Source organism: Schistocerca gregaria, chromosome X, assembly GCF_023897955.1.
Source record: "Schistocerca gregaria isolate iqSchGreg1 chromosome X, iqSchGreg1.2, whole genome shotgun sequence".
NCBI classification, from domain to species: Eukaryota; Metazoa; Arthropoda; class Insecta; order Orthoptera; family Acrididae; genus Schistocerca; species Schistocerca gregaria.
This window is the reverse complement of record NC_064931.1, coordinates 557,275,041-557,288,965: the sequence shown is the minus strand read 5'-3', so window position 1 is coordinate 557,288,965 and position 13,925 is coordinate 557,275,041.

Genomic DNA, 13,925 nt, shown 5'->3' with positions numbered 1-13,925 from the left:
CTATCACCGTCGCTCTTAACGCATGCGCGACAGTACCCTCAGCGTGCTACAGTATATAGGGCAGGGCAGAGAACGTCTCTGTCAGTCTTCGATTTCCCACCGGAAGATGACTGGCAGGTGTCCAGTCGAAATAACGTGGAGTGAAGTTTACGATGACCAGCTGCAATCCTAAAATCTCTTTGAACATTTAATTCGGCGGGAAAATTTTAAATTTCACAGTTTGGGTATGTTGTCCCCATACGTTGTCACAGCAAGTAATTCTGAAGTTCTCGAAACGACAGGCCTGTCACAGTATGAGGTACGTTGGAAAACATGCCACCATTTGAAGTAATGAAGTCTAAAGTAGGGAAGAATAGAGAATCAGTACGGAAACATTGTGAAAGGTACGGAATGAAGTACAAAAACCCTAGAATGTATGGAGCGACGGAATGCTATGTTACGTGAATACCATGTGGGACTATGGGTGATGTTAATAAACTTGTAAACCCCAAAGAAAAAGACAAAAATATTCTTCACTCGTTATCAAGGTCCATATCTAGTGATAAAGATGACATCACCACTTCCTAATTATACAAGTCATCCAGATCATGAGTATCTATCCCTTTCAAGGCATACCAGACTCTTTACCACTGTTACTAGTGTCACAAAAAAGTGTGGGGAGATAGAATAGGGAAGGTAACACAGCAATCAGGGTTGACTGCTCTTACACAATAAATGTGCACATTGCATTGGCAAGTGATAATGTTAGTTTGGAGGTTATAATACGTGGATTAATTTCATTGTCGCTTATCTGAATTTATTCAGGTATCTTCGTAGCATGGTAATATGACGGTTTGTTGTGTTCCTCCCAGTAGCTCTCAAAAAGGGAAAAAATTTACTGCAGTCAGGTGTTTTCGTTTCAATATAATGTTAAAAGTCGGTATTATGTAGGTTTTTAATTGGTTTGTAACTGAAACTTTTTTTTGGCCATTTAGAAGTCTCCATTCATTTCCGAAGATATTAAAAGTACTCCATACCTCCAGGTCCAGGCCCCCATACAAACTATCATGTGGGTACTCTTGCATGTTATAGATTTAGACAGAACATTGTGAGAGAAAGTAGCTTGCAGTTATCATGTGGTGAAGCGATAAAGAATTTGTGGTAGTTTTAGTAGGCAATGATTTTGCACATATTGCTTTCATCGTGGTTCAAACTGTCAAGGAGAAATGCGAGATAGTTTTTTTTCAGGGGACAGGTACAGAAAGATGTTCATGGGACATCCACCCAACACATCTATATTTCCAAAAGATAGGATCTCACTGCATATACTCAGTATATGAGCCAGTTTTAATTATCACCACTAACTAAGAACAAGGATGTTCAATGGGACTGGGACGATTAGAGCTACTGGAAAACGGGATGCTACTGGATGGTATAAAGTGTGACATCTTGGGACCAACTTTTCAGCTTCTGAACCTAACGTAACCACTGCTGCATTTACCCAATAATCCTTCAGAAATATTACCTACTAAGAGCATGGCCTTCCAGAAGAACCCTCTAGATCCCACCATACTTGGTCCTCTTGATTAGCTTATAGCCATACAAAAGGCGTGCATTAACTTGGAACAATATTCCAACACATTCAACGATATCACAGCAGGAATATCGAGCTCAAGTACCATCTCAGTCCTAGTCCTCGCTTTTATAGCCTATGTCTACCAACAGTGGAAAGCAGCCACCCATCTGAACGTCAGCTAATAGGACAATTTGTTATTGCAGGTTGCATGCATCAGGGGCAAGCATACATTCAGGGCTAATTGATTTATGACTCCTTGGGGATAGATTTATGTCTCCCTGGGGATAATCTGTCCCTCTGAGAAACCTCCCCCATTTCCCCTTCCCCTCGCCCTGCAAAATCTCCATCTCCTCCCTTTCACCAATACAAGCACACTTTTGATATCAAATTAATTCATTAATTGGTCCGGCCCCGGTAGCTGAGTGGTCAGCGTGACGGAATGTCAATCCTAAGGTCCCGGGTTCGACTCCCGGCTGGGTCGAAGATTTTCTCCGCTCAGGGACTGGGTGTTGTGTTGTCCTAATCATCATCATCATTTCATCCCCATCGACACGCAAGTCGCCGAAGTGGCGTCAAATCGAAAGACTTGCACCAGGCGAACGGTCTACCTGACGGGAGGCCCTAGCCACACGACATTTCAATTCATTAATTAATTGAATTATGAATTAATTAACCCTCCCCTCCTGGGAAAGCCCCCAGCCCTCCCCCTACTTCCCCCCATCCTAACCTCGAAAAAAATTGGTGGGAAAATAGCTGTCTGTGCAGACTGAGGGTGTGGCAGGTGCAACTAAATGTCCTAATTACATAATTACACTGCTGCAGATTGGAGGTTTTGTCTTGTTGGAAAATTTTTGAGTGTGTGCTCACCTTGACTTGCAGAGATAGACTGAGCTGTTCCACAATGCAGCCACCCTTCTACCCCTCCCTCCCCACACATCCCAGAAAAAACTGACAGGAAAAGGCGCTGAGCTGCTGGACTGGGAGGATACCATGACAGGAGATTCAAGTACATTGCAGAGTGTGTAATAATATATTGTTTATTTATAAAATTCAATACACAAGGGTTGGAGCTCTTTATTTGGCGGGAAAAGCTCACCATTCTCTGCTATTTACTTAATTTTGTCAGATGCACATCTTGTAAAAAACATCAAAAAGACGTAATTAAATATGTAAATAGGTCGTTTTTTCCGATAACGCAAGGAATAGCGTCATGAAATCGACATCAACATAACTCATCACATCTAATTACACTGTTTAAAGGCTTCTGATGGCGACTTGGCACCAACTGCAGGGAAGACTTTCTGGGGGCCACACCGGCTGGAACATTGCATCTTAACATGCCCATACACTAGCTGCTTCATTGTGACCGCACCACACATCACTGCTGCCAGCTGGGGCAGGACTGGAGGTCCACGCATGTGTCAACCCCTCTCGAAGGGCTGCTTCCTGTCGAACATTGCACTCAAGTGGCAGCAAGGCTTTTATTTTTGATACCAAGGAAATCACCACTGATCTCTCTCAAGTGGTTTCTTCCTGTTTGAGAGTGAACCAACATGTGCAAACACACACAGCTCGAGATGTCCCACCCATCCTTCTCCCCTTATGCAGACCTGGCGCTGGTAGTCAGTATATCCCTTTGTTCTCATGCTTACAGTTCTATGGAAACGTGTAGCGGATGGAACACAGGCATTCCAGAAGAAATAGGAGATTCGATCCCACAACTGCCAGGCTTCCAAACCCTGCTCTCCCCCATTCTGGATTTTTTCTTGCATTCCATTGACGGATACTGGCACAGGTAGGTCGTTTGGCAGTCCATTTCGTTGGAAGTAGGTAAGAATTTAAAATTTCAGCTCAGTTCCACTATGTCCTTAAATAATTTTCAGGAGACGGGGCAGGGGTTTGACGTAAGTGTGCTCGCAATATCACTATTGGAAACAGTAAATTGATGAATCAGGAATTTGACATTGCTATTGGTTTTTAAAATCACTATATAACCCATAAGCTGGTTCTCTCAGCTACACCAGAACGAAGAATGATGATGATGATGATGATGAGGAGGAGGAGGAGGAGGAGGAGGAAGAGGAAGGGTCTACCAAGTGATAGCATATTAACAATAATGAATAGCACTCACTACTTTCTACAGAAAGACTAAGTCCATGGGACTGAATGGAGATGCAGTAAACACCACACACTTACATCATGTTCCATTTCATAGTAGTAGCTGTCACATTTATACAACACTTGTCAGTGATATATATTGAATGTTCTCAAAGAACCACGTAAAAATCGGAGAATACTCGTAACACAAGCGAACTTGAATGCTGCCCATCGCATACTGAATATTAGTTTGCTATTCATCCACCCAGAGAGCAACACAGTGAGGTAAGTTGTGTCCCCATACCTCACCTGACTGGTTTTGGAGCCTCAGCAGCAGCTCGCACCTTAAGTCAGAAATGTCCATTCATTCTGGTCACTATTGGCATCAGTTCTGCAGAATTGTTGTTTTTGGATTCCACACCGAGAAGGTATGGGGAAGCGAGAAATGATAGTACAACATAAACACACACCCCTTATGCTAATTGTGCTATAATTTTAAAGCAATATGGTTTTCGATGTATTAGTCACGTGGACTAAACTGCTGTTGATACTCCAATGCAGGAAATGCACACTCCTGGAAATTGAAATAAGAACACCGTGAATTCATTGTCCCAGGAAGGGGAAACTTTATTGACACATTCCTGGGGTCAGATACATCACATGATCACACTGACAGAACCACAGGCACATAGACACAGGCAACAGAGCATGCACAATGTCGGCACTAGTACAGTGTATATCCACCTTTCGCAGCAATGCAGGCTGCTATTCTCCCATGGAGACGATCGTAGAGATGCTGGATGTAGTCCTGTGGAACGGCTTGCCATGCCATTTCCACCTGGCGCCTCAGTTGGACCAGCGTTCGTGCTGGACGTGCAGACCGCGTGAGACGACGCTTCATCCAGTCCCAAACATGCTCAATGGGGGACAGATCCGGAGATCTTGCTGGCCAGGGTAGTTGACTTACACCTTCTAGAGCACGTTGGGTGGCACGGGATACATGTGGACGTGCATTGTCCTGTTGGAACAGCAAGTTCCCTTGCCGGTCTAGGAATGGTAGAACGATGGGTTCGATGACGGTTTGGATGTCCCGTGCACTATTCAGTGTCCCCTCGACGATCACCAGAGGTGTACGGCCAGTGTAGGAGATCGCTCCCCACACCATGATGCCGGGTGTTGGCCCTGTGTGCCTCGGTCGTATGCAGTCCTGCACGGTGCCAAACACGCATACGACCATCATTGGCACCAAGGCAGAAGCGACTCTCATCGCTGAAGACGACACGTCTCCATTCGTCCCTCCATTCACGCCTGTCGCGACACCACTGGAGGCGGGCTGCACGATGTTGGGGCGTGAGCGGAAGACGGCCTAACGGTGTGCGGGACCGTAGCCCAGCTTCATGGAGACGGTTGAGAATGGTTCTCGCCGATACCCCAGGAGCAACAGTGTCCCTAATTTGCTGGGAAGTGGCGGTGCGGTCCCCTACGGCACTGCTTAGGATCCTACGGTCTTGGCGTGCATCCGTGCGTCGCTGCGGTCCGGTCCCAGGTCGACGGGCACTTGCACCTTCCGCCGACCACTGGCGACAACATCGATGTACTGTGGAGACCTCACGCCCCACGTGTTGAGCAATTCGGCGGTACGTCCACCCGGCCTCCCGCATGCCCACTATACGCCCTCGCTCAAAGTCCGTCAACTGCACATACGGTTCACGTCCACGCTGTCGCGGCATGCTACCAGTGTTAAAGACTGCGATGGAGCTCCGTATGCCACGGCAAACTGGCTGACACTGACGGCGGCGGTGCACAAATGCTGCGCAGCTAGCGCCATTCGACGGCCAACACCGCGGTTCCTGGTGTGTCCGCTGTGCCGTGCGTGTGATCATTGCTTGTACAGCCCTCTCGCAGTGTCCGGAGCAAGTATGGTGGGTCTGACACACCGGTGTCAATGTGTTCTTTTTTCCATTTCCAGGAGTGTATTTCCAACACATGACATACATGCACCTTGCAAGTTTTCTATCCCAATCACTTTGGTGAGACACTTTAAGATGATAAAACTACTGGCTTCTACACCAAAGGAAAACAAATCCTTAGAGTCTTTGCGATCCATGCGCTATTAAGCTTTCTGAAGGTATATAGAGCCCAATGGTCACATCTGGTTACGGCTTGAAAATTATGCTATGCTTGTATCAGTCCTATAAAGTGATCGCCAGCAACGGAAAATGCATGAAACAGCGACATCTTATGAGGAAACAGATAAATGCACAGCAGTGGTGTTTGACATGTGAAATTCCATATCATGCTGCACTAACACTGTGAAGAGAACAGTACTTCCACATGCACCATCTATCACACAGATGTGAACACACGGATTGCAGTACCTCACGAACCCCATCGCTAATGTAGAATGATTGCAGTTATGAAACTGAAGACTTGATTTAAGTTCTATATGTGTTTGTGCCTGTATCTATTTCACATGGGGGTAATTGAGTAAAATGCGTTAAAATTATGGAAAGCGTGGTAAAATAAAGAAAACTGATGGAAAATACGTAAAACTGATGAAAGTACAACAAAAAATATGGAGAGATGAGGGTACTTACATGCTCACCTGGGTGTGTGAAAATCATTCCATTCCTCCACCAGTGGGATTTACAACTGATTCTGCGTACTATCGTTGCTGTATGGTTTTACGGCCTGCAGAATAGACTCTTATTCCAAATGTAGTTATGCACTGTAAGACATAAAAATAATGATGCAATGTCCAAAGACTTGGGGGTCTGTATGACTACCACCTGGGACATCGGAACAGCAATCACTTACCTGGGTGCAATATGCTCCACCAGTATGAGGAATCAATACTCTGGATCTCTCTGAAAACAGAACACCATGACATCTGCTACCCCGTCACTGTGGAAGATGAGATTAAATGCATAACCTTTGGATAGCTGTTTGGAAACGGCCCACAATGCCGCAAACTCTTCCAGTTTCCGGATATTAAGTTGTCTTCCACATTTTTGTCAATAAGAATCACCGCCTCTGTCTCTTATTTCAACCATTCTATGTGTTGTGGGAACAGCTGAGTTAACACCGTGTGATGTTCAGCTTTCTGCGAGAGTCAATGGATCGAAAAGGATTAACAATATAAGTGTAGACCAGATGTGGCTTTAAGTCAAAGAAATAGTATCGGCAGCAACAGAGAGATTATAGCAAATAAATTAACCAACGACGGAGCTGATCGTCCTTGGTCCACAAAACGGGTCAGAACAATGTTGCAGAAACAACGAAACAATCATGCTAAATTTAAACAGACGCAAAATCCCCAAGATTGGCGATCTTTTACAGAAGCTCGAAATTTAACGCGGATTTCAATGCGAGATGCTTATAATAGCTTCCACAACGAAACTTTGTCTCGAAAACTGCCAGAAACTCCAAAGAGATTCTGGTCGTATGTGAAGTATGCTAGCGGCAAGACACAATCAATGCCTTCTCTGCGCGATAACAATGGAGATACTATCGAAGACAGTGCTGCCAAAGCAGAGTTACTAAAGCAGCCTTCCGAAATGCTTTCACAAAAGAAGACGAAGTAAATATTCCAGAATTCCAATCAAGAAAAGGTACCAACATGAATAACAAAGAAGTAAATATCCACAGAGTAATGAAACAACTTAAATCACTGAACAAAAGCAAGTCTTCTGGTACAGACTGTATGCCTATTAGGTTCCTTTCAGAGTATGCTGATGCAGTAGCTCCATACTTAACAATCATGTACAACTGTTCGCTCGACGAAAGATCCGTACTCAAAAACTGTAAAGTTGCACAGGTCACACCAATATTCAAGAAAGATAGTAGGAGTAATCCGCTAAATTACAGGCCCATATCATTCACATCGATATGCAGAAGGAGTCTGGAACACATATTGTGTTCGAACATTATGCATTACCTCCAAGAAAACGGTCTATTGATAGACAGTTGCCGGCCGGTGTGGCTGTGCGGTTCTAGGCGCTTCAGTCTGGAACCGCGTGACCGCTACGGTCGCAGGTTCGAATCCTGCCTCGGGCATAGATGTGTGTGATGTCCTTAGGTTAGTTAGGTTTAATTAGTTCTAAGTTCTAGGCGACTGATGACCTCAGCAGTTAAGTCGCATAGTGCTCAGAGCCATTCGATAGACAGTTAACATGGATTTAGAAAACACCGTTCTTATTAAACACAGTTCTAGATAAAGTCTCAAGTACAAAGGTCAACATAATTCTGAGTGGGGACGTTAACAACACTAATATCATAAATGAATCCAGCAGCACCTTCATAAATATCCTTCAAAGTTTTGGCATGTACCTATTGGTCAATAGTGCAACAAGGGTTACTACAATGAATGCATCAGTAATTGACCATGTGGCAACAAATAAGGACAGGGAAAAATGTGATGTAGCTGTAAAAGATCTTGGACTATCAGACCATCACTGTCAAATAAGAACGGTAAAATCAGGCATTGAATCATGCCCTAAACTACAAGCCTTCAAACGACATCTATCAAAAATCAAAATAAAAGATTTTTCAAAAGAACTAGAAAAACAAAGCTGGGATTAAGTGTATAAGGAAACTAATGTGAATACTAAATTCGCCACAGTGTTTAAACTGACCTTTGAAAAGGCTTTTCCAAAAGTATGCATGTCTGTATCAACATCTCACAAAAACAGATGGATAACAGCAGGTATGAAGAAGTCCTCCCAAACACTTAAACACCTCCGTTACATGCAAAAGTTTCCACCACAGATACAAAAATATGTATAGGAAGGTGCTGATTGCTGCAAAAAAGTCATTTAATGACAAAATAATATATAATGCAGAGAATAAAATCAAAGCAGTCTGGGATGTTATAAAAAAGAAACTTGGAGTGGCAAACAATCGCAGAATAACATACTGCTAAGGGAGGAGGATAAGGTAATAAATAATCCACAACACTTGGCAAACTGTGTAAACGAGCATTTTCAAGTATTGCAGAGGAGTTACAGCAAAAATTCCCCAAAACAAATATAACACCTGTAAATAATGTTGCACTAAATACAATGATGTTACTTCCAACCACAGAGAATGAAGTCAATAAAACTGTTAAAAAAAAACAACAAAAAGTCAGTAGGCTTAGATGAAGTACCAATGTGTCTACTAAAACATTGCATAGGGATTATTAAACGCCCCTTAACAAATTTAATGAATGAATCCTTCACATCAGGGACATATCCAGAGCAGTTAAAACAGGCAAGAGTTGTACCTTTGCTTAAGAAAGGTAATGCAGAAGACATACAAAATTACCAGCCCATTTCCCTGCTGTTGGCATTCTCAAAAATGATAGAAGCAACTATGAAAGACAGGTTAATGAATTATCTGAATAAATACAATCTTTTAAGCGAATCACAGTTTGGTTTCCAAAGTGGCAAAAATATGGAGCCAGCCACAGTAGAATTAAAAAAAGTTGTACTTGATACTCTTGATAAAGATGAGTGTGTTACAGGCATATTTTTGGATCTTTCTAAGGCGTTTGAGACAGTCGGCCATAAGATTCTATTGAATAAATTACAAGCATTAGGAATAAGAGGGGTAGCTTGTGACTGGTTTCGATCATACCTAGTAGATAAGGCACAAAGATTAGAGATAACATGTACTTCAAATAGATCTACACATTAGTAAAACGCTTATCAGAACCAAAATAAATTAATATAGGGGTTCCGCAAGGTAGCATATTAGGACCAATACTACTCCTGATATACATCAATGACTTTCCCACTAGTGTTACTCATTGTGAAAAAATTCTCTCTGCTGATGACAGCAATATTATATTCACTGAAAAAACAAGAGAACTCCTTGCGAAGAAAGCAAATGAAAGTCTCAAAGAAGTTTATGATTGGTCAATAAGCAATAAAGTGACACTGAACATACAGAAAACTAATGCCATGACTTTCAGTTTGAAGAGGAGAAATGACAATGTTAAATTAAATGTAGATGGCACCTCTATAGACTGTGTAACAAATGCAATATTTCTAGGAATGAATATTGATTCTCAGTTGAAGTGGTGTGAACACACAAAGGTACTTGTAAACACAATGTCATCAGCATGTTATGCCCTTAGAATCCTATCATCAGTGTGTAACATGCAGTGTCTTTTGGTTGCATGTTATTCATATGTACACTCAGTTCTTAGCTATGGCATTCATTTTTGGGGAACAAATGCACAAAATATGAACACAATGTTCAAACTCCAGGAAGGAGCCATAAGAATAAGAACCAAAAATGCTAGTCGAGCTCATTGTAAATATCTGTTCAAAATACTGGGGATTTTAATCGCTCCATGTGAATACATTTACCAGTCAATTATACACATCAAAAATAACATTGGTAATTACTGCACAAACAGCTATGTCCATGACCATGCAACAAGAGATAGACTCAACTTACATTTAACAAGAAAAAATAAAGATAAAACTCAAAACAGCATTTTTTACGAAGGAATAAAACTGTACAATAAATTACCAAAGAGATTAAAGAAATTGTAAAAATACACTTACTTAAAAAGGCAGCTAAAAAGTACCTGTTACGTAATACATTTTATACATTGAAGGTTTACTTAGATAAAACAGTGTAGGGGGTTGATAAAAATATGTTGTACAAATAAATAATAATAATAGGAATGATTATAAAACATCCAACATTCCACATAACACCTTCACTTTATGTTTTTTCCTTCTTTTTTCCTTTATAGAAATACTTACCCCCAAGCTATGCATAGCACAGTACTAACACCTCTTCCTCTTTCTGAGCTCAACATCTCACTCATTATGGTGGGATGCTGACTCAGTTTTTCAGGATAGCAAATGGGACGTTGCAGTACAAAAAATGGCCCAGAGATCACCAGTGTGTATGTATGTGTGTGTGTGTGTGTGTGTGTGTGTGTGTGTTTGTTCAATGTGTATGCAGTGCGTGTAGTGACTGATAGTGTGATATGAGTGAACGGTGTGGCATTACATTATTTTAATAAGTTATTTGTAAAAAAAGTATTGTATACCAGGAATGGATCTATTGATTATGTCTAATGGTGTCAGCATCTTCATTGACAACACAGTGCTTCTCTCTCTCTCTCTCTCTCTCTCTCTCTCTCTCTCTCTCTCTCTCTCTCTCTCTCCCTCTCCCTCTTCGTTATTTTTGCAACATCCAACGGAGTAAAACTACAGACTATACAAAAAATTCTCTAACATCACCTTAGAGAGAACTCAATAACATTTCATTGTGTCTCTCTCTTCCAATATATCAGAACAAATCCTGTCGCTTGTTGACATCAAACATACGTGGTGATCTCATTAAATATACATGTGTTGGTTCACTGGAACAGGTGGCCAGTGATTGAAGTCACTTCCATAGGCCTGTGTAAAACTTTTGTCGTCTGTACTGGAGGAAAACCGTATCCCAGACTATCAGTCACAATAGAGGGTTCTAGTGTTGTTTCGTAAGCAGTGAGATATGTTTTTTTTTTTTTGGTGTAACACATCGAAACTGTGTTTTGTTATTGGGAAGCTATGGTAGGCCACGCAAAACGAGTGTGGACATACCATACGTTTTCGGACGGTATACACCTATAAACGATAATCACAATGTTATGCTGTTGGAACGTAACATTGCTGTGGTCATTGTTCCAGCATGTGCAAAGAAAATGACTATGTCCATTCATAAGGGAAATGTAGATTTGACATGGGCAACTGCAATTGCAATGCGCCAATAGCCGTAAGGGCTATGAAAGATTTTACATGGAAAATTACGTCCAGTCATAAAGAGAATGTACACTGTAACGCCAAAGAAACTAGTATTATGCCTATCCAAATACAAAGGTACGTAGACAGGTGCTGTGGTTCGGCAAAGACTATGTAACACAACTGTCGAGCAGAGTTGTTAGGTCGGTTACTGCTGCTACGATGGCAGGTTATCAGGATTTGAGTCTGAACGTGGTGTTATAGTCAGCGTAAGAGCGATGGGCCACAGCATATCCGAGGTAGCGATGAAATGCGGATTTTCCCGTGCGACGATTTCACGAATGTACCGTGAATATCAGGAATCCAGTAAAACATCAAACATCAAAGAAAAACATGGCTGCGGCCGAAAAAAGACAGGGACCAACAACGACCTAAGAGAATCGTTCAACGTGACAGAAGTGCAACCCTTCTGTAGATTTCAATGCTAGGCCATCAACAAGTGTCAGCAGCGAACCATTCAACGAAACATAATCGATATAGGTTTTCGGAGCCGAAGGTCCATCGTGCACCCTTGACAACTGCACGACACTAAGTTTTACGCCTCGCCTGGGCCTGTCAACAGTGAAATTGGACTGTTGATGGCTGGAAACACGTTGCCTGGTCAGACAAGTCTCATTTCAAATTGTATTGAGCAGATGCACGTGTACGGGTATGGAGACAACCTCATGAATCCATGGAACCTGCATGACAGCAGGGGACTGTTCAAGCTAGTGGAGGTTCTGTAAATGGTGTGGGGCATGTGCAGTAGGAGTGATGTGGGACCCATGATATGTCTAGGCATGACTCAGACAGGTGACACGTACATAAGCATCCTGTCTGATCACCTGCATCCATTCATGTCTAATGTGCATTCCGATGGATTTGGGCAATTCCAGCATGACAATGTGACACCCCACACATCCATAATTGCTAGAGTGTCTCCAGGAACACTCTTCTGAATTTAAACACGTCTGCTGATCACCAGACTTCCCAGACATGAACATTATTGTTCATGCTTGGGTAGCTCAGACAGTAGAGCACTTGCCCGCAAAAGGCAAAGGTCCAGAGTTCGAGTCTCGGTCTGGCACCTAGTTTTAATCTGCCAGGAAGTTTCATTATTGAGCATATCTGGGATGGCTTGCAACGTGCTGTTCAGGAAAGATTTCCACCGCTTCGTACTCCTACAGATTAATGACAGCCGTGTGGGATTCATCGTGTCCATTCCTTCCAGCACTACTTCAGACATTAGTCGAGTCCATGCCATATAGTGACGGAGTGTTTCTCGTGCTCGTGGGGGCCCTACACAATATTAGGCAATTGTATCAGTTTCTATGGCTCTTCAATGTAGATTTCCGTAAATAACTGATATTTCAAGAGCCGAAGACATCAGGAGGAGGTGTTTCAGATATTTCACTCGTTGTCAAATGTTACCAGCTAAATATGTAGCTTGTTTCCTAGGACGACACCACTTGGCATGCAGGGCACGAGGCAGAGATAGCCAGTATTCGGAACAAATGGACCTATCTGGTTTAAGGCGCGAGCAGCCGTTGAGCCTTCGATCTGATCAGGTGGGGAATGGGAATGCAGTTGACCTAACCGTGTCGCCCATTGGGCTAGTGAATAGCGCCCTAATACTCAGGATGTGTTGGGCATCCTTCGTGATTATGTGCGTTTTTATGTTGAAATATGAGAAGATTCAGTACAGTGAATGTTTGCGCTGGACTATTATTCCCCACGCATGTAGGCTGCCCGGTAAATGCTTTTATTGCCATTCTACACATTTCCTGTGTTTATTTGGTTAAGAGAATATAGATTGCGATGTATTGTTTGGATCGAGATGGTGAAACACAGGTGGAAGTGACATCTGCTGGTTCTCTAGGCATAAGAAACACACTCGATTATGAGTATTAAAAGCTTACATGAGTTTGTAAAGTACAAGGATCATCTGGAATCTGTTATATCTCTGATATCAGCATTCATTAAAAAATACGATTGCAACTACCAGTTTCCTCTATTTTCGAGTATTCTCATAAAAATCTTTGCAGACGAGATAACTTTCTAGTTACTCAGTGGTTTGCAGCATGTCTCGCATAATAAACACTCTAAAGTTTCAGCTTTCTAGAGATATAATTTCCACTCCATCTTCGGAATTATGCTGACCAATCAATTGGTAGCCATACTGCTGTGTGGTTGATACCGAGAACAGTCGCGTAAATGGTATAATATTCTGCCAAACTGTGTGAAAAAACATGAAATTCTGAAAATTTTCGTATGCTACTCGATGATTTCAGCATAAAAGTGCCACAAATACTTCGTTTTTTGGCGTGTAAAATCTGATTTTGCAGCTGATATCGGTTTCGAGATCGATGAATTAATTCACGACTGACGAAGCATTTCTCGTCGACAGAGCTCAGAAAGTAAATGTTCTTGTAATCCCAGATTCTGGAGATGGTCGAAACTCGTTGCAGAACAACAGCCTCCAGCAGGCAAGACCGGAAACAGTA